This window comes from Schistocerca cancellata, chromosome 3, assembly GCF_023864275.1.
Source record: "Schistocerca cancellata isolate TAMUIC-IGC-003103 chromosome 3, iqSchCanc2.1, whole genome shotgun sequence".
Classification (NCBI taxonomy): Eukaryota; Metazoa; Arthropoda; class Insecta; order Orthoptera; family Acrididae; genus Schistocerca; species Schistocerca cancellata.
In genome coordinates, this window is record NC_064628.1 from 915273380 (window position 1) to 915295611 (window position 22232).

Genomic DNA, 22232 nt, shown 5'->3' on the forward strand with positions numbered 1-22232 from the left:
GCCAACCAAACGATGCCGTCTGACCTCCAACAGGGGCGGAAACCTAAAAACAGCACCAACGCGGGCCGCAGCACAGCTAAATCAACATATTACAGTGAGACTCCTACAATGAGAAGAGGTGGAGTAGTGTTATAACATCAGTTTGATTATAGGGATACTATTACGATGTTATCAAAAAGGAGGACACGAATAAAAGAAAAGCAAAATGTAACCACTGTTCAACATTAATAAGTATTGCACGATGCTCAAACCGAGTGGCGGCAGTGAACACGAGATGAAGACAAACTACCGCAACCATGCCAAACAAACGATGCCGTCTGACCTCCAACAGGGGCGGAAACCTACAAACAGCACCAACGCGGACAGCAGCACAGCTCAATCAACATATTACAGTGAGACTCCTTCAATGAGATGAGGTGGAGCAGTGTTATAACATCAGTTTGATTATAGGGATACTATTACGATGTTATCAAAAAGGAGGACACGAATAAAAGAAAAGCAAAATGTAACCACTGTTCAACATTAATAAGTATTGCACGATGCTCAAATCGAGTGGCGGCAGTGAACACGAGAAGAAGACAAACTACGGCAATGACGCCAACCAAACGATGATGTCTGACCTCCAACAGGGGCGGAAACCTACAAACATCACCAACGCGGGCCGCAGCACAGCTCAATCAACATATTACAGTGAGACTCCTACAATGAGATGAGGTATAGAAGTGTTATAACATCAGTTTGATTATAGGGATACTATTACGATGTTATCAAAAAGGAGGACACGAATAAAAGAAAAGCAAAATGTAACCACTGTTCAACATTAATAAGTATTGCATGATGCTCAATCCGAGTGGCGGCAGTGAACACGAGATGAAGACAAACTACCGCAAAAATGCCAACCAAACGATGCCGTCTGACCTCCTACAGGGGCGGAAACCTACAAACAGCACCAACGCGGGTCGCAGCACAGCTCAATCAACATATTACAGTGAGACTCCTACAATGAGATGAGGTGGAGTAGTGTCATAATAACAGTTTGATTATAGGGATACTATTACGATGTTATCAAAAAGGAGGACACGAATAAAAGAAAAGCAAAATGTAAGCACTGTTCAACATTAATAAGTATTGCACGATGCTCAAACCGAGTGGCGGCAGTGAACACGAGATGAAGACAAACTACCGCAACCATGCCAATCAAACGATGCCGTCTGACCTTTAACAGGGGCGGAAACCCTCAAACAGCACCAACGCGGGCAGCAGCACAGCTCAATCAACATATTACAGTGAGACTCCTACAATGAGATGAGGTGGAGCAGTGTTATAACATCAGTTTGATTATAGGGATACTATTACGATGTTATCAAAAAGGAGGACATGAATAAAAGAAAAGCAAAATATAACCACTGTTCAACATTAATAAGTATCGCACGATGCTCAAACCGAGTGGCGGCAGTGAACACGAGAAGAAGACAAACTACCGCAACGATGAAAACCAAACGATGCCGTCTGACCTCCAACAAGGGCGGAAACCTACAAACAGCACCAACACGGGCCGCAGCACAGCTCAATCAACATTTTACAGTGAGACTCCTACAATGAGAAGAGGTGGAGTAGTGTTATAACATCAGTTTGATTATAGGGATACTATTACGATGTTATCAAAAAGGAGGACACGAATAAAAGAAAAGCAAAATGTAACCACTGTTCAACATTAATAAGTATTGCACGATGCTCAAACCGAGTGGCGGCAGTGAACACGAGATGAAGACAAACTACCGCAACCATGCCAACCAAACGATGCCGTCTGACCTCCAACAGGGGCGGAAACCTACAAACAGAACCAACGCGGGCCGCAGCACAGCTCAATCAACATATTACAGTGAGACTCCTACAATGAGATGAGGTGGAGTAGTGTTATAACATCAGTTTGATTATAGGGATACTATTACGATGTTATCAAAAAGGAGGACACGAATAAAAGAAAAGCAAAATGTAACCACTGTTCAACATTAATAAGTATTGCACGATGCTCAAACCGAGTGGCGGCAGTGAACACGAGATGAAGACAAACTACCGCAACCATGCCAAACAAACGATGCCGTCTGACCTCCAACAGGGGCGGAAACCTACAAACAGCACCAACGCGGACAGCAGCACAGCTCAATCAACATATTACAGTGAGACTCCTTCAATGAGATGAGGTGGAGCAGTGTTATAACATCAGTTTGATTATAGGGATACTATTACGATGTTATCAAAAAGGAGGACACGAATAAAAGAAAAGCAAAATGTAACCACTGTTCAACATTAATAAGTATTGCACGATGCTCAAATCGAGTGGCGGCAGTGAACACGAGAAGAAGACAAACTACGGCAATGACGCCAACCAAACGATGATGTCTGACCTCCAACAGGGGCGGAAACCTACAAACATCACCAACGCGGGCCGCAGCACAGCTCAATCAACATATTACAGTGAGACTCCTACAATGAGATGAGGTATAGAAGTGTTATAACATCACTTTGATTATAGGGATACTATTACGATGTTATCAAAAAGGAGGACACGAATAAAAGAAAAGCAAAATGTAACCACTGTTCAACATTAATAAGTATTGCATGATGCTCAATCCGAGTGGCGGCAGTGAACACGAGATGAAGACAAACTACCGCAAAAATGCCAACCAAACGATGCCGTCTGACCTCCTACAGGGGCGGAAACCTACAAACAGCACCAACGCGGGTCGCAGCACAGCTCAATCAACATATTACAGTGAGACTCCTACAATGAGATGAGGTGGAGTAGTGTCATAATAACAGTTTGATTATAGGGATACTATTACGATGTTATCAAAAAGCAGGACACGAATAAAAGAAAAGCAAAATGTAAGCACTGTTCAACATTAATAAGTATTGCACGATGCTCAAACCGAGTGGCGGCAGTGAACACGAGATGAAGACAAACTACCGCAACCATGCCAATCAAACGATGCCGTCTGACCTTTAACAGGGGCGGAAACCCTCAAACAGCACCAACGCGGGCAGCAGCACAGCTCAATCAACATATTACAGTGAGACTCCTACAATGAGATGAGGTGGAGCAGTGTTATAACATCAGTTTGATTATAGGGATACTATTACGATGTTATCAAAAAGGAGGACATGAATAAAAGAAAAGCAAAATATAACCACTGTTCAACATTAATAAGTATCGCACGATGCTCAAACCGAGTGGCGGCAGTGAACACGAGAAGAAGACAAACTACCGCAACGATGAAAACCAAACGATGCCGTCTGACCTCCAACAAGGGCGGAAACCTACAAACAGCACCAACACGGGCCGCAGCACAGCTCAATCAACATTTTACAGTGAGACTCCTACAATGAGAAGAGGTGGAGTAGTGTTATAACATCAGTTTGATTATAGGGATACTATTACGATGTTATCAAAAAGGAGGACACGAATAAAAGAAAAGCAAAATGTAACCACTGTTCAACATTAATAAGTATTGCACGATGCTCAAACCGAGTGGCGGCAGTGAACACGAGATGAAGACAAACTACCGCAACCATGCCAACCAAACGATGCCGTCTGACCTCCAACAGGGGCGGAAACCTACAAACAGAACCAACGCGGGCCGCAGCACAGCTCAATCAACATATTACAGTGAGACTCCTACAATGAGAAGAGGTGGAGTAGTGTTATAACATCACTTTGATTATAGGGATACTATTACGATGTTATCAAAAAGGAGGACACGAATAAAAGAAAAGAAAAATGTAACCACTGTTCAACATTAATAATTATTGCACGATGCTCAAACCGAGTGGCGGCAGTGAACACGAGATGAAGACAAACTACCGCAACCATGCAAACGAAACAATGCCGTCTGACCTCCAAAAGGGGCGGAAATCTACAAACATCACCAATGCGGGTCGCAGCACAGCTCAATCAACATATTACAGTGAGACTCCTACAATGAGATGAGGTGGAGTAGTGTCATAACATCAGTTTGATTATAGGGATACTATTACGATGTTATCAAAAAGGAGGACACGAATAAAAGAAAAGCAAAATGTAACCACTGTTCAACATTAATAAGTATTGCACGATGCTCAAATCGAGTGGCGGCAGTGAACACGAGAAGAAGACAAACTACCGCAACCATGCCAACCAAACGATGCCGTCTGACCTCCAACAGGGGCGGAAACCTACAAACAGCACCAACATGGGCCGCAGCACAGCTAAATCAACATATTACAGTGAGACTCCTACAATGAGATGAGGTGGAGTAGTGTTATAACATCAGTTTGATTATAGGGATACTATTACGATGTTATCAAAAAGGAGGACACGAATAAAAGAAAAGCAAAATGTAACCACTGTTCAACATTAATAAGTATTGCACGATGCTCAAACCGAGTGGCGGCAGTGAACACGAGATGAAGACAAACTACCGCAACCATGCCAACCAAACGATGCCGTCTGACCTCCAACAGGGGCGGAAACCTACAAACAGTACCAACGCGGGCCGCAGCACAGCTCAATCAACATATTACAGGGAGACTCCTACAATGAGAAGAGGTGGAGTAGTGTCATAACATCAGTTTGATTATAGGGATACTATTACGATGTTATCAAAAAGGAGGACACGAATAAAAGAAAAGCAAAATGTAACCACTGTTCAACATTAATAAGTATTGCACGATGCTCAAACCGAGTGGCGGCAGTGAACACGAGATGAAGACAAACTACCGCAACCATGCCAACCAAACAATGCCGTCTGACCTCCAACAGGGGCGGAAACCTACAAACAGCACCAACGCGGGCCGCAGCACAGCTCAATCAACATATTACAGTGAGACTCCTACAATGAGATGTGGTGGAGTAGTGTTATAACATCAGTTTGATTATAGGGATACTATTACGATGTTATCAAAAAGGAGGACACGAATAAAAGAAAAGCAAAATGTAACCACTGTTCAACATTAATACGTATTGCACGATGCTCAAACCGAGTGGCGGCAGTGAACACGAGAAGAAGACAAACTACCGCAACCATGCCAACCAAACGATGCCGTCTGACCTCCGACAGGGGCGGAAACCTACAAACAGCACCAACGTGGGCCGCAGCACAGCTCAATCAACATATTACAGTGAGACTCCTACAATGAGAAGAGGTGGAGTAGTGTTATAACATCACTTTGATTATAGGGATACTATTACGATGTTATCAAAAAGGAGGACACGAATAAAAGAAAAGCAAAATGTAACCACTGTTCAACATTAATAAGTATTGCACGATGCTCAAATCGAGTGGCGGCAGTGAACACGAGAAGAAGACAAACTACCGCAACCATGCCAACCAAACGATGCAGTCTGACCTCCAACAGGGGCGGAAACCTACAAACAGCACCAACATGGGCCGCAGCACAGCTAAATCAACATATTACAGTGAGACTCCTACAATGAGATGAGGTGGAGTAGTGTTATAACATCAGTTTGATTATAGGGATACTATTACGATGTTATCAAAAAGGAGGACACGAATAAAAGAAGAGCAAAATGTAACCACTGTTCAACATTAATAAGTATTGCACGATGCCCAAACCGAGTGGCGGCAGTGAACACGAGATGAAGACAAACTACCGCAACCATGCCAACCAAACGATGCCGTCTGACCTCCAACAGGGGCAGAAACCTAAAAACAGTACCAACGCGGGCCGCAGCACAGCTAAATCAACATATTACAGTGAGACTCCTACAATGAGAAGAGGTGGAGTAGTGTTATAACATCAGTTTGATTATAGGGATACTATTACGATGTTATCAAAAAGGAGGACACGAATAAAAGAAAAGCAAAATGTAACCACTGTTCAACATTAATAAGTATTGCACGATGCTCAAACCGAGTGGCGGCAGTGAACACGAGATGAAGACAAACTACCGCAACCATGCAAACCAAACGATGCCGTCTGACCTCCAACAGGGGCGGAAACCTACAAACATCACCAACGCGGGTCGCAGGACAGCTCAATCAACATTTTACAGTGAGACTCCTACAATGAGATGAGGTGGAGTAGTGTCATAACATCAGTTTGATTATAGGGACACTATTACGATATTATCAAAAAGTTGGACACAAATAAAAGAAAAGCAAAATGTAACCACTGTTCAACATTAATAAGTATTGCACGATGCTCAAACCGAGTGGCGGCAGTGAACACGAGATGAAGACAAACTACCGCAACCATGCCAAACAAACGATGCCGTCTGACCTCCAACAGGGGCGGAAACCTACAAACAGCACCAACGCGGGCAGCAGCACAGCTCAATCAACATATTACAGTGAGACTCCTTCAATGAGATGAGGTGGAGCAGTGTTATAACATCAGTTTGATTATAGGGATACTATTACGATGTTATCAAAAAGGAGGACACGAATAAAAGAAAAGCAAAATGTAACCACTGTTCAACATTAATAAGTATTGCACGATGCTCAAATCGAGTGGCGGCAGTGAACACGAGAAGAAGACAAACTACGGCAATGACGCCAACCAAACGATGATGTCTGACCTCCAACAGGGGCGGAAACCTACAAACAGCACCAACGCGGGCCGCAGCACAGCTCAATCAACATATTACAGTGAGACTCCTACAATGAGATGAGGTATAGAAGTGTTATAACATCAGTTTGGTTATAGGGATACTATTACGATGTTATCAAAAAGGAGGACACGAATAAAAGAAAAGCAAAATGTAACCACTGTTCAACATTAATAAGTATTGCACGATGCTCAATCCGAGTGGCGGCAGTGAACACGAGATGAAGACAAACTACCGCAAAAATGCCAACCAAACGATGCCGTCTGACCTCCTACAGGGGCGGAAACCTACAAACAGCACCAACGCGGGTCGCAGCACAGCTCATTCAACATATTACAGTGAGACTCCTACAATGAGATGAGGTGGAGTAGTGTCATAATAACAGTTTGATTATAGGGATACTATTACGATGTTATCAAAAAGGAGGACACGAATAAAAGAAAAGCAAAATGTAAGCACTGTTCAACATTAATAAGTATTGCACGATGCTCAAACCGAGTGGCGGCAGTGAACACGAGATGAAGACAAACTACCGCAACCATGCCACCCAAACGATGCCGTCTGACCTCCAACAGGGGCGGAAACCTACAAACATCACCAACGCGGGTCGCAGCACAGCTCAATCAACATATTACAGTGAGACTCCTACAATGAGATGAGGTGGAGTAATGTCATAACATCAGTTTGATTATAGGGACACTATTACGATATTATCAAAAAGGAGGACACGAATAAAAGAAAAGCAAAATGTAAGCACTGTTCAACATCAATAAGTATTGCACAATGCTCAAACCGAGTGGCGGCAGTGAACACGAGATGAAGACAAACTACCGCAACCATGCCAACCAAACGATGCCGTCTGACCTCCAACAGGGGCGGAAACCTACAAACAGCACCAACGCGGGCAGCAGCACAGCTCAATCAACATATTACAGTGAGACTCCTACAATGAGATGAGGTGGAGCAGTGTTATAACATCAGTTTGATTATAGGGATACTATTACGATGTTATCAAAAAGGAGGACACGAATAAAAGAAAAGCAAAATGTAACCACTGTTCAACATTAATAAGTATTGCACGATGCTCAAATCGAGTGGCGGCAGTGAACACGAGAAGAAGACAAACTACCGCAACCATGCCAACCAAACGATGCCGTCTGACCTCCAACAGGGGCGGAAACCTACAAACAGCACCAACATGGGCCGCAGCACAGCTAAATCAACATATTACAATGAGACTCCTACAATGAGATGAGGTGGAGTAGTGTTATAACATCAGTTTGATTATAGGGGTACTATTACGATGTTATCAAAAAGGAGGACACGAATAAAAGAAAAGCAAAATGTAACCACTGTTCAACATTAATAAGTATTGCACGATGCTCAAACCGAGAGGCGGCAGTTAACACGAGATGAAGACATACTACCGCAACCATGCCAACCAAACGATGCCGTCTGACCTCCAACAGGGGCGGAAACCTACAAACAGCACCAACGTGGGCAGCAGCACAGCTCAATCAACATATTACAGTGAGACTCCTACAATGAGATGAGGTGGAGCAGTGTTATAACATCAGTTTGATTATAGGGATACTATTAAGATGTTATCAAAAAGGAGGACACGAATAAAAGTAAAGCAAAATGTAACCACTGTTCAACATTAATAAGTATTGCACGATGCTCAAACCGAGTGGCGGCAGTGAACACGAGAAGAAGACAAACTACCGCAACCATGCCAACCAAACGATGCCGTCTGACCTCCAACAGGGGTGGAAACCTACAAACAGCTACAACGTGGGCCGCAGCACAGCTAAATCAACATATTACAGTGAGACTCCTACAATGAGAAGAGGTGGAGTAGTGTCATAACATCAGTTTGATTATAGGGATACTATTACGATGTTATCAAAAAGGAGGACACGAATAAAAGAAAAGCAAAATGTAACCACTGTTCAACATTAATAAGTATTGCACGATGCTCAAACCGAGTGGCGGCAGTGAACACGAGATGAAGACAAACTACCGCAACCATGCCAACCAAACGATGCCGTCTGACCTCCAACAGGGGCGGAAACCTACAAACAGCACCAAAGCGGGCAGCAGCACAGCTCAATCAACATATTACAGTGAGACTCCTACAATGAGATGAGGTGGAGCAGTGTTATAACATCAGTTTGATTATAGGGATACTATTACGATGTTATCAAAAAGGAGGACACGAATAAAAGAAAAGCAAAATGTAAGCACTGTTCAACATTAATAAGTATTGCACGATGCTCAAACCGAGTGGCGGCAGTGAACAGGAGAAGAAGACAAACTACTGCAACGATGCCAACCAAACGATGCCGTCTGACCTCCAACAAGGGCGGAAACCTACAAACAGCACCAATGCGGGCTGCAGCACAGCTCAATCAACATATTACAGTGAGACTCCTACAATGAGAAGAGGTGGAGTAGTGTTATAACATCAGATTGATTGTAGGGATACTATTACGATGTTATCAAAAAGGAGGACACGAATAAAAGAAAAGCAAAATGTAACCACTGTTCAACATTAATAAGTATTGCACGATGCTCAAACCGAGTGGCGGCAGTGAACACGAGATGAAGACAAACTACCGCAACCATGCAAACCAAACGATGCCGTCTGACCTCCATCAGGGGCGGAAACCTACAAACATCACCAACGCGGGTCGCAGCACAGCTCAATCAACATATTACAGTGAGACTCCTACAATGAAATGAGGTGGAGTAGTGTCATAACATCAGTTTGATTATAGGGACACTATTACGATATTATCAAAAAGGAGGACACGAATAAAAGAAAAGCAAAATGTAAGCACTGTTCAACATTAATAAGTATTGCACGATGCTCAAACCGAGTGGCGGCAGTGAACACGAGATGAAGACAAACTACCGCAACCATGCCAAACAAACGATGCCGTCTGATCTCCAACAGGGGCGGAAACCTACAAACAGCACCAACGCGGGCAGCAGCACAGCTCAATCAACATATTACAGTGAGACTCCTTCAATGAGATGAGGAGGAGCAGTGTTATAACATCAGTTTGATTATAGGGATACTATTACGATGTTATCAAAAAGGAGGACACGAATAAAAGAAAAGCAAAATGTAACCACTGTTCAACATTAATAAGTATTGCACGATGCTCAAATCGAGTGGCGGCAGTGAACACGAGAAGAAGACAAACTACGGCAATGACGCCAACCAAACGATGACGTCTGACCTCCAACAGGGGCGGAAACCTACAAACAGCACCAACGCGGGCCGCAGCACAGCTCAATCAACATATTACAGTGAGACTCCTACAATGAGATTAGGTGGAGAAGTGTTATAACATCAGTTTGATTATAGGGATACTATTACGATGTTATCAAAAAGGAGGACACGAATAAAAGAAAAGCAAAATGTAACCACTGTTCAACATTAATAAGTATTGCACGATGCTCAAACCGAGTGGCGGCAGAGAACACGAGATGTAGACAAACTACCGCAACCATGCCAACCAAACGATGCCGTCTGACCTCCAACAGGGGCGGAAACCTACAAACATCACCAACGCGGGTCGCAGCACAGCTCAATCAACATATTACAGTGAGACTCCTACAATGAGATGAGGTGGAGTAGTGTCATAACATCAGTTTGATAATAGGGACACTATTACGAGATTATCAAAAAGGAGGACACGAATAAAAGAAAAGCAAAATGTAAGCACTATTCAACATTAATAAGTATTGCACGATGCTCAAACCAAGTGGCGGCAGTGAACACGAGATGAAGGCAAACTACCGCAACCATGCCAACCAAACGATGCCGTCTGACCTCCAACAGGGGCGGAAACCTACAAACAGCACCAACGCAGGGGAAGCAGCACAGCTCAATCAACATATTACAGTGAGACTCCTTCAATGAGATGAGGTGGAGCAGTGTTATAACATCAGTTTGGTTATAGGGATACTATTACGATGTTATCAAAAAGGAGGACACGAATAAAAGAAAAGCAAAATGTAACCACTGTTCAACATTAATAAGTATTGCACGATGCTCAAATCGAGTGGCGGCAGTGAACACGAGAAGAAGACAAACTACGGCAATGACGCCAACCAAACGATGACATCTGACCTCCAACAGGGGCGGAAACCTACAAACAGCACCAACGCGGGCCGCAGCACAGCTCAATCAACATATTACAGTGAGAGTCCTACAATGAGATGAGGTGGAGCAGTGTTATAACATCAGTTTGATTATAGGGATACTATTACGATGTTATCAAAAAGGAGGACACGAATAAAAGAAAAGCAAAATGTAACCACTGTTCAACATTAATAAGTATTGCACGATGCTCAAACCGAGTGGCGGCAGTGTACACGAGATGAAGACAAACTACCGCAACCATGCCAATCAAACGATGCCGTCTGACCTCCAACAGGGGCGGAAACCTACAAACAGCACCAACGCGGGCAGCAGCACAGCTCAATCAACATATTACAGTGAGACTCCTACAATGAGATGAGGTGGAGCAGTGTTATAACATTAGTTTGATTATAGGGATACTATTACGATGTTATCAAAAAGGAGGACATGAATAAAAGAAAAGCAAAATATAACCACTGTTCAACATTAATAAGTATTGCACGATGCTCAAACCGAGTGGCGGTAGTGAACACGAGAAGAAGACAAACTACCGCAACGATGCCAACCAAACGATGCCGTCTGACCTCCAACAAGCGCGGAAACCTACAAACAGCACCAACGCGGGCCGCAGCACAGCTCAATCAACATATTACAGTGAGACTCCTACAATGAGAAGAGGTGGAGTAGTGTTATAACATCAGTTTGATTATAGGGATACTATTACGATGTTATCAAAAAGGAGGACACGAATAAAAGAAAAGCAAAATGTAACCACTGTTCAACATTAATAAGTATTGCATGATGTTCAAACCAAGTGGCGGCAGTGAACACGAGATGAAAACAAACTACCGCAACCATGCCAACCAAACGATGCCGTCTGACCTCCAACAGGGGCGGAAACCTACAAACAGCACCAACGCGAGCCGCAGCACAGCTCAATCAACATATTACAGTGAGACTCCTACAATGAGAAGAGGTGGAGTAGTGTTATAACATCAGTTTGATTATAGGGATACTATTACGATGTTATCAAAAGGGAGGACACGAATAAAAGAAGAGCAAAATGTAACCACTGTTCAACATTTATAAGTATTGCACGATGCTCAAACCGAGTGGCGGCAGTGAACACGAGATGAAGACAAACTACCGCAACCATGCCAACCAAACGATGCCGTCTGACCTCCAACAGGGGCGGAAACCTACAAACAGAACCAACGCGGGCCGCAGCACAGCTCAATCAACAAATTACAGTGAGACTCCTACAATGAGAAGAGGTGGAGTAGTGTTATAACATCAGTTTGATTATAGGGATACTATTACGATGTTATCAAAAAGGAGGACACGAATAAAAGAAAAGCAAAATGTAACCACTGTTCAACATTAATAAGTATTCCACGATGCTCAAACCGAGTGGCGGCAGTGAACACGAGATGAAGACAAACTACCGCAACCATGCCAACCAAACGATGCCGTCTGACCTCCAACAGGGGCAGAAACCTACAAACAGAACCAACGCGGGCCGCAGCACAGCTCAATCTACAAATTACAGTGAGACTCCTACAATGAGATGAGGTGGAGTAGTGTCATAACATCAGTTTGATTATAGGGACACTATTACGATATTATCAAAAAGGAGGACACGAATAAAAGAAAAGCAAAATGTAACCACTGTTCAACATTAATAAGTATTGCACGATGCTCAAACCGAGTGGCGGCAGTGAACACGAGATGAAGACAAACTACCGCAAAAATGCCAACCAAACGATGCCGTCTGACCTCCTACAGGGGCGGAAACCTACAAACAGCACCAACGCGGGTCGCAGCACAGCTCAATCAACATATCACAGTGAGACTCCTACAATGAGATGAGGTGGAGTAGTGTCATAACAACAGTTTGATTATAGGGATACTATTACGATGTTATCAAAAAGGAGGACACGAATAAAAGAAAAGCAAAATGTAACCACTGTTCAACATTAATAAGTATTGCACGATGCTCAAACCCAGTGGCGGCAGAGAACACGAGATGTAGACAAACTACCGCAACCATGCCAACCAAACGATGCCGTCTGACCTCCAACAGGGGCGGAAACCTACAAACATCACCAACGCGGGTCGCAGCACAGCTCAATCAACATATCACAGTGAGACTCCTACAATGAGATGAGGTGGAGTAGTGTCATAACATCAGTTTGATAATAGGGACACTATTACGAGATTATCAAAAAGGAGGACACGAATAAAAGAAAAGCAAAATGTAAGCACTGTTCAACATTAATAAGTATTGCACGATGCTCAAACCAAGTGGCGGCAGTGAACACGAGATGAAGACAAACTACCGCAACCATGCCAACCAAACGATGCCGTCTGACCTCCAACAGGGGCGGAAACCTACAAACAGCACCAACGCAGGGGAAGCAGCACAGCTCAATCAACATATTACAGTGAGACTCCTTCAATGAGATGAGGTGGAGCAGTGTTATAACATCAGTTTGATTATAGGGATACTATTACGATGTTATCAAAAAGGAGGACACGAATAAAAGAAAAGCAAAATGTAACCACTGTTCAACATTAATAAGTATTGCACGATGCTCAAATCGAGTGGCGGCAGTGAACACGAGAAGAAGACAAACTATGGCAATGACGCCAACCAAACGATGACATCTGACCTCCAACAGGGGCGGTAACCTACAAACAGCACCAACGCGGGCCGCAGCACAGCTCAACCAACATATTACAGTGAGAGTCCTACAATGAGATGAGGTGGAGCAGTGTTATAACATCAGTTTGATTATAGGGATACTATTACGATGTTATCAAAAAGGAGGACACGAATAAAAGAAAAGCAAAATGTAACCACTGTTCAACATTAATAAGTATTGCACGATGCTCAAACCGAGTGGCGGCAGTGAACACGAGATGAAGACAAACTACCGCAACCATGCCAATCAAACGATGCCGTCTGACCTCCAACAGGGGCGGAAACCTACAAACAGCACCAACGCGGGCAGCAGCACAGCTCAATCAACATATTACAGTGAGACTCCTACAATGAGATGAGGTGGAGCAGTGTTATAACATCAGTTTGATTATAGGGATACTATTACGATGTTATCAAAAAGGAGGACATGAATAAAAGAAAAGCAAAATATAACCACTGTTCAACATTAATAAGTATTGCACGATGCTCAAACCGAGTGGCGGTAGTGAACACGAGAAGAAGACAAACTACCGCAACGATGCCAACCAAACGATGCCGTCTGACCTCCAACAAGCGCGGAAACCTACAAACAGCACCAACGCGGGCCGCAGCACAGCTCAATCAACATATTACAGTGAGACTCCTACAATGAGAAGAGGTGGAGTAGTGTTATAACATCAGTTTGATTATAGGGATACTATTACGATGTTATCAAAAAGGAGGACACGAATAAAAGAAAAGCAAAATGTAACCACTGTTCAACATTAATAAGTATTGCATGATGTTCAAACCAAGTGGCGGCAGTGAACACGAGATGAAAACAAACTACCGCAACCATGCCTACCAAACGATGCCGTCTGACCTCCAACAGGGGCGGAAACCTACAAACAGCACCAACGCGAGCCGCAGCACAGCTCAATCAACATATTACAGTGAGACTCCTACAATGAGAAGAGGTGGAGTAGTGTTATAACATCAGTTTGATTATATGGATACTATTACGATGTTATCAAAAGGGAGGACACGAATAAAAGAAAAGCAAAATGTAACCACTGTTCAACATTAATAAGTATTGCACGATGCTCAAACAGAGTGGCGGCAGTGAACACGAGATGAAGACGAACTACCGCAACCATGCCAACCAAACAATGCCGTCTGACCTCCAACAGGGGCGGAAACCTACAAACAGCACCAACGCGGGCCGCAGCACAGCTCAATCAACATATTACTGTGAGACTCCTACAATGAGAAGAGGTGAAGTAGTGTTATAACATCAGTTTGATTATAGGGATACTATTACGATGTTATCAAAAAGGAGGACACGAATAAAAGAAAAGCAAAATGTAACCACTGTTCAACATTAATAAGTATTGCACGATGCTCAAATCGAGTGGCGGCAGTGAACACGAGAAGAAGATAAACTACCGCAACCATGCCAACCAAACGATGCCGTCTGACCTCCTACAGGGGCGGAAACCTACAAACATCACCAACGCGGGTCGCAGCACAGCTCAATCAACATATTACAGTGAGACTCCTACAATGAGATGAGGTGGAGTAGTGTCATAACAACAGTTTGATTATAGGGATACTATTACGATGTTATCAAAAAGGAGGACACGAATAAAAGAAAAGCAAAATGTAACCACTGTTCAACATTAATAAGTATTGCACGATGCTCAAACCGAGTGGCGGCAGTGAACACGAGATGAAGACAAACTACCGCAACCATGCCAACCAAACGATGCCGTCTGACCTCCAACAGGGGCGGAAACCTACAAACAGCACCAACGCGGGCCGCAGCACAGCTCAATCAACATATTACAGTGAGACTCCTACAATGAGAAGAGGTGGAGTAGTGTTATAACATCAGTTTGATAATAGGGATACTATTACGATGTTATCAAAAAGGAGGACACGAATAAAAGAAAAGCAAAATGTAACCACTGTTCAACATTAATAAGTATTGCACGATGCTCAAACCGAGTGGCGGCAGTGAACACGAGATGAAGACAAACTACCGCAAAAATGCCAACCAAACGATGCCGTCTGACCTCCTACAGGGGCGGAAACCTACAAACATCACCAACGCGGTTCGCAGCACAGCTCAATCAACATATTACAGTGAGACTCCTACAATGAGATGAGGTGGAGTAGTGTCATAACATCAGTTTGATTATAGGGACACTATTACGATATTATCAAAAAGGAGGACACGAATAAAAGAAAAGCAAAATGTAAGCACTGTTCAACATTAATAAGTATTGCACGATGCTCAAACCGAGTGGCGGCAGTGAACACGAGATGAAGACAAACTACCGCAACCATGCCAAACAAACGATGCCGTCTGACCTCCAACAGGGGCGGAAACCTACAAACAGCAACAACGCGGGCAGCAGCACAGCTCAATCAACATATTACAGTGAGACTCCTACAATGAGAAGAGGTGGAGTAGTGTTATAACATCAGTTTGATTATAGGGATACTATTACGATGTTATTAAAAGGGAGGACACGAATAAAAGAAAAGCAAAATGTAACCACTGTTCAACATTAATAAGTATTGCACGATGCTCAAACCGAGTGGCGGCAGTGAACACGAGATGAAGACAAACTACCGCAACCATGCCAACCAAACGATGCCGTCTGACCTCCAACAGGGGCGGAAACCTACAAACAGAACCAACGCGGGCCGCAGAACTGCTCAATCAACAAATTACAGTGAGACTCCTACAATGAGAAGAGGTGGAGTAGTGTTATAACATCAGTTTGATTATAGGGATACTATTACGATGTTATCAAAAAGGAGGACACGAATAAAAGAAAAGCAAAATGTAACCACTGTTCAACATTAATAAGTATTCCACGATGCTCAAACCGAGTGGCGGCAATGAACACGAGATGAAGACAAACTACCGCAACCATGCAAACGAAACAATGCCGTCTGACCTCCAAAAGGGGCGGAAACCTACAAACATCACCAACACGGGTCGCAGCACAGCTCAATCAACATATTACAGTGAGACTCCTACAATGAGATGAGGTGGAGTAGTGTCATAACATCAGTTTGATTATAGGGATACTATTACGATGTTATCAAAAAGGAGGACATGAATAAAAGAAAAGCAAAATGTAACCACTGTTCAACATTAATAAGTATTGCACGATGCTCAAACAGAGTGGCGGCAGTGAACACGAGATGAAGACGAACTACCGCAACCATGCCAACCAAACAATGCCGTCTGACCTCCAACAGGGGCGGAAACCTACAAACAGCACCAACGCGGGCCGCAGCACAGCTCAATCAACATATTACTGTGAGACTCCTACAATGAGAAGAGGTGAAGTAGTGTTATAACATCACTTTGATTATAGGGATACTATTACGATGTTATCGAAAAGGAGGACACGAATAAAAGAAAAGCAAAATGTAACCACTGTTCAACATTAATAAGTATTGCACGATGCTCAAATCGAGTGGCGGCAGTGAACACGAGAAGAAGACAAACTACCGCAACCATGCCAACCAAACGATGCCGTCTGACCTCCTACAGGGGCGGAAACCTACAAACATCACCAACGCGGGTCGCAGCACAGCTCAATCAACATATTACAGTGAGACTCCTACAATGAGATGAGGTGGAGTAGTGTCATAACAACAGTTTGATTATAGGGATACTATTACGATGTTATCAAAAAGGAGGACACGAATAAAAGAAAAGCAAAATGTAACCACTGTTCAACATTAATAAGTATTGCACGATGCTCAAACCGAGTGGCGGCAGTGAACACGAGATGAAGACAAACTACCGCAACCATGCCAACCAAACGATGCCGTCTGACCTCCAACAGGGGCGGAAACCTACAAACAGCACCAACGCGGGCCGCAGCACAGCTAAATCAACATATTACAGTGAGACTCCTACAATGAGAAGAGGTGGAGTAGAGTTATAACATCAGTTTGATTATAGGGATACTATTACGATGTTATCAAAAAGGAGGACACGAATAAAAGAAAAGCAAAATGTAACCACTGTTCAACATTAATAAGTATTGCACGATGCTCAAATCGAGTGGCGGCAGTGAACACGAGATGAAGACAAACTACCGCAACCATGCAAACCAAACGATGCCAACTGACCTCCAACAGGGGCGGAAACCTACAAACATCACCAACGCGGTTCGCAGCACAGCTCAATCAACATATTACAGTGAGACTCCTACAATGAGATGAGGTGGAGTAGTGTCATAACATCAGTTTGATTATAGGGACACTATTACGATATTATCAAAAAGGAGGACACGAATAAAAGAAAAGCAAAATGTAAGCACTGTTCAACATTAATAAGTATTGCACGATGCTCAAACCGAGTGGCGGCAGTGAACACGAGATGAAGACAAACTACCGCAACCATGCCAAACAAACGATGCCGTCTGACCTCCAACAGGGGCGGAAACCTACAAACAGCACCAACGCGGGCAGCAGCACAGCTCAATCAACATATTACAGTGAGACTCCTTCAATGAGATGAGGTGGAGCAGTGTTATAACATCAGTTTGATTATAGGGATACTATTACGATGTTATCAAAAAGGAGGACACGAATAAAAGAAGAGCAAAATGTAACCACTGTTCAACATTAATAAGTATTGCACGATGCTCAAATCGAGTGGCGGCAGTGAACACGAGAAGAAGACAAACTACGGCAATGACGCCAACCAAACGATGCCGTCTGACCTCCAACAGGGGCGGAAACCTACAAACAGCACCAACGCGAGCCGCAGCACAGCTCAATCAACATATTACAGTGAGACTCCTACAATGAGAAGAGGTGGAGTAGTGTTATAACATCAGTTTGATTATAGGGATACTATTACGATGTTATTAAAAGGGAGGACACGAATAAAAGAAAAGCAAAATGTAACCACTGTTCAACATTAATAAGTATTGCACGATGCTCAAACCGAGTGGCGGCAGTGAACACGAGATGAAGACAAACTACCGCAACCATGCCAACCAAACGATGCCGTCTGACCTCCAACAGGGGCGGAAACCTACAAACAGAACCAACGCGGGCCGCAGCACAGCTCAATCAACAAATTACAGTGAGACTCCTACAATGAGTAGAGGTGGAGTAGTGTTATAACATCAGTTTGATTATAGGGATACTATTACGATGTTATCAAAAAGGAGGACACGAATAAAAGAAAAGCAAAATGTAACCACTGTTCAACATTAATAAGTATTCCACGATGCTCAAACCGAGTGGCGGCAGTGAACACGAGATGAAGACAAACTACCGCAACCATGCAAACGAAACAATGCCGTCTGACCTCCAAAAGGGGCGGAAACCTACAAACATCACCAACGCGGGTCGCAGCACAGCTCAATCAACATATTACAGTGAGACTCCTACAATGAGATGAGGTGGAGTTGTGTCATAACATCAGTTTGATTATAGGGATACTATTACGATGTTATCAAAAAGGAGGACATGAATAAAAGAAAAGCAAAATGTAACCACTGTTCAACATTAATAAGTATTGCACGATGCTCAAACAGAGTGGCGGCAGTGAACACGAGATGAAGACGAACTACCGCAACCATGCCAACCAAACAATGCCGTCTGACCTCCAACAGGGGCGGAAACCTACAAACAGCACCAACGCGGGCCGCAGCACAGCTCAATCAACATATTACTGTGAGACTCCTACAATGAGAAGAGGTGAAGTAGTGTTATAACATCACTTTGATTATAGGGATACTATTACGATGTTATCAAAAAGGAGGACACGAATAAAAGAAAAGCAAAATGTAACCACTGTTCAACATTAATAAATATTGCACGATGCTCAAATCGAGTGGCGGCAGTGAACACGAGAAGAAGACAAACTACCGCAACCATGCCAACCAAACGATGCCGTCTGACCTCCTACAGGGGCGGAAACCTACAAACATCACCAACGCGGGTCGCAGCACAGCTCAATCAACATATTACAGTGAGACTCCTACAATGAGATGAGGTGGAGTAGTGTCATAACAACAGTTTGATTATAGGGATACTATTACGATGTTATCAAAAAGGAGGACACGAATAAAAGAAAAGCAAAATGTAACCACTGTTCAACATTAATAAGTATTGCACGATGCTCAAACCGAGTGGCGGCAGTGAACACGAGATGAAGACAAACTACCGCAACCATGCAAACCAAACGATGCCGTCTGACCTCCAACAGGGGCGGAAACCTACAAACATCACCAACGCGGTTCGCAGCACAGCTCAATCAACATATTACAGTGAGACTCCTACAATGAGATGAGGTGGAGTAGTGTCATAACATCAGTTTGATTATAGGGACACTATTACGATATTATCAAAAAGGAGGACACGAATAAAAGAAAAGCAAAATGTAAGCACTGTTCAACATTAATAAGTATTGCACGATGCTCAAACCGAGTGGCGGCAGTGAACACGAGATGAAGACAAACTACCGCAACCATGCCAAACAAACGATGCCGTCTGACCTCCAACAGGGGCGGAAACCTACAAACAGCACCAACGCGGGCAGCAGCACAGCTCAATCAACATATTACAGTGAGACTCCTTCAATGAGATGAGGTGGAGCAGTGTTATAACATCAGTTTGATTATAGGGATACTATTACGATGTTATCAAAAAGGAGGACACGAATGAAAGAAGAGCAAAATGTAACCACTGTTCAACATTAATAAGTATTGCACGATGCTCAAATCGAGTGGCGGCAGTGAACACGAGAAGAAGACAAACTACGGCAATGACGCCAACCAAACGATGACGTCTGACCTCCAACAGGGGCGGAAACCTACAAACAGCACCAACGCGGGCCGCAGCACAGCTCAATCAACATATTACAGTCAGACTCCTACAATGAGATGAGGTGGAGAAGTGTTATAACATCAGTTTGATTATAGGGATACTATTACGATGTTATCAAAAAGGAGGACACGAATAAAAGAAAAGCAAAATGTAACCACTGTTCAACATTAATAAGTATTGCACGATGCTCAAACCGAGTGGCGGCAGTGATCACGAGATGAAGACAAACTACCGCAAAAATGCCAACCAAACGATGCCGTCTGACCTCCTGCAGGGGCGGAAACCTACAAACAGCACCAACGCGGGTCGCAGCACAGCTCAATCAACATATTACAGTGAGACTCCTACAATGAGATGAGGTGGAGTAGTGTCATAACAACACTTTGATTATAGGGATACTATTACGATGTTATCAAAAAGGAGGACACGAATAAAAGAAAAGCAAAATGTAACCACTGTTCAACATTAATAAGTATTGCACGATGCTCAAACCGAGTGGCGGCAGTGAACACGAGATGAAGACAAACTACCGCAACCATGCCAACCAAACGATGCCGTCTGACCTCCAACAGGGGCGGAAACCTACAAACATCACCAACGCGGGTCGCAGCACAGCTCAATCAACATATTACAGTGAGACTCCTACAATGAGATGAGGTGGAGTAGTGTCATAACATCAGTTTGATTATAGGGACACTATTACGATATTATCAAAAAGGAGGACACGAATAAAAGAAAAGCAAAATGTAAGCACTGTTCAACATTAATAAGTATTGCATGATCCTCAAACCGAGTGGCGGCAGTGAACACGAGATGAAGACAAACTACCGCAACCATGCCAACCAAACGTTGCCGTCTGACCTCCAACAGGGGCGGAAACCTACAAACAGCACCAACGCGGGCAGGAGCACAGCTCAATCAACATATTACAGTGAGACTCCTTCAATGAGATAAGGTGGAGCAGTGTTATAACATCAGTTTGATTATAGGGATACTATTACGATGTTATCAAAAAGGAGGACACGAATAAAAGAAAAGCAAAATGTAACCACTGTTCAACATTAATAAGTATTGCACGATGCTCAAATCGAGTGGCGGCAGTGAACACGAGAAGAAGACAAACTACGGCAATGACGCCAACCAAACGATGACGTCTGACCTCCAACAAGGGCGGAAACCTACAAACAGCACCAACGTGGGCCGCAGCACAGCTCAATCAACATATTACAGTGGGAGTCCTACAATGAGATGAGGTGGAGAAGTGTTATAACATCAGTTTGATTATAGGGATACTATTACGATGTTATCAAAAAGGAGGACACGAATAAAAGAAAAGCAAAATGTAACCACTGTTCAACATTAATAAGTATTGCACGATGCTCAAACCGAGTGGCGGCAGTGAACACGAGATGAAGACAAACTACCGCAACCATGCCAATCAAACGATGCCGTCTGACCTCCAACAGGGGCGGAAACCCTCAAACAGCACCAACGCGGGCAGCAGCACAGCTCAATCAACATATTACAGTGAGACTCCTACAATGAGATGAGGTGGAGCAGTGTTATAACATCAGTTTGATTATAGGGATACTATTACGATGTTATCAAAAAGGAGGACATGAATAAAAGAAAAGCAAAATATAACCACTGTTCAACATTAATAAGTATTGCACGATGCTCAAACCGAGTGGCGGCAGTGAACACGAGAAGAAGACAAACTACCGCAACGATGAAAACCAAACGATGCCGTCTGACCTCCAACAAGGGCGGAAACCTACAAACAGCACCAACACGGGCCGCAGCACAGCTCAATCAACATATTACAGTGAGACTCCTACAATGAGAAGAGGAGGAGTAGTGTTATAACATCAGTTTGATTATAGGGATACTATTACGATGTTATCAAA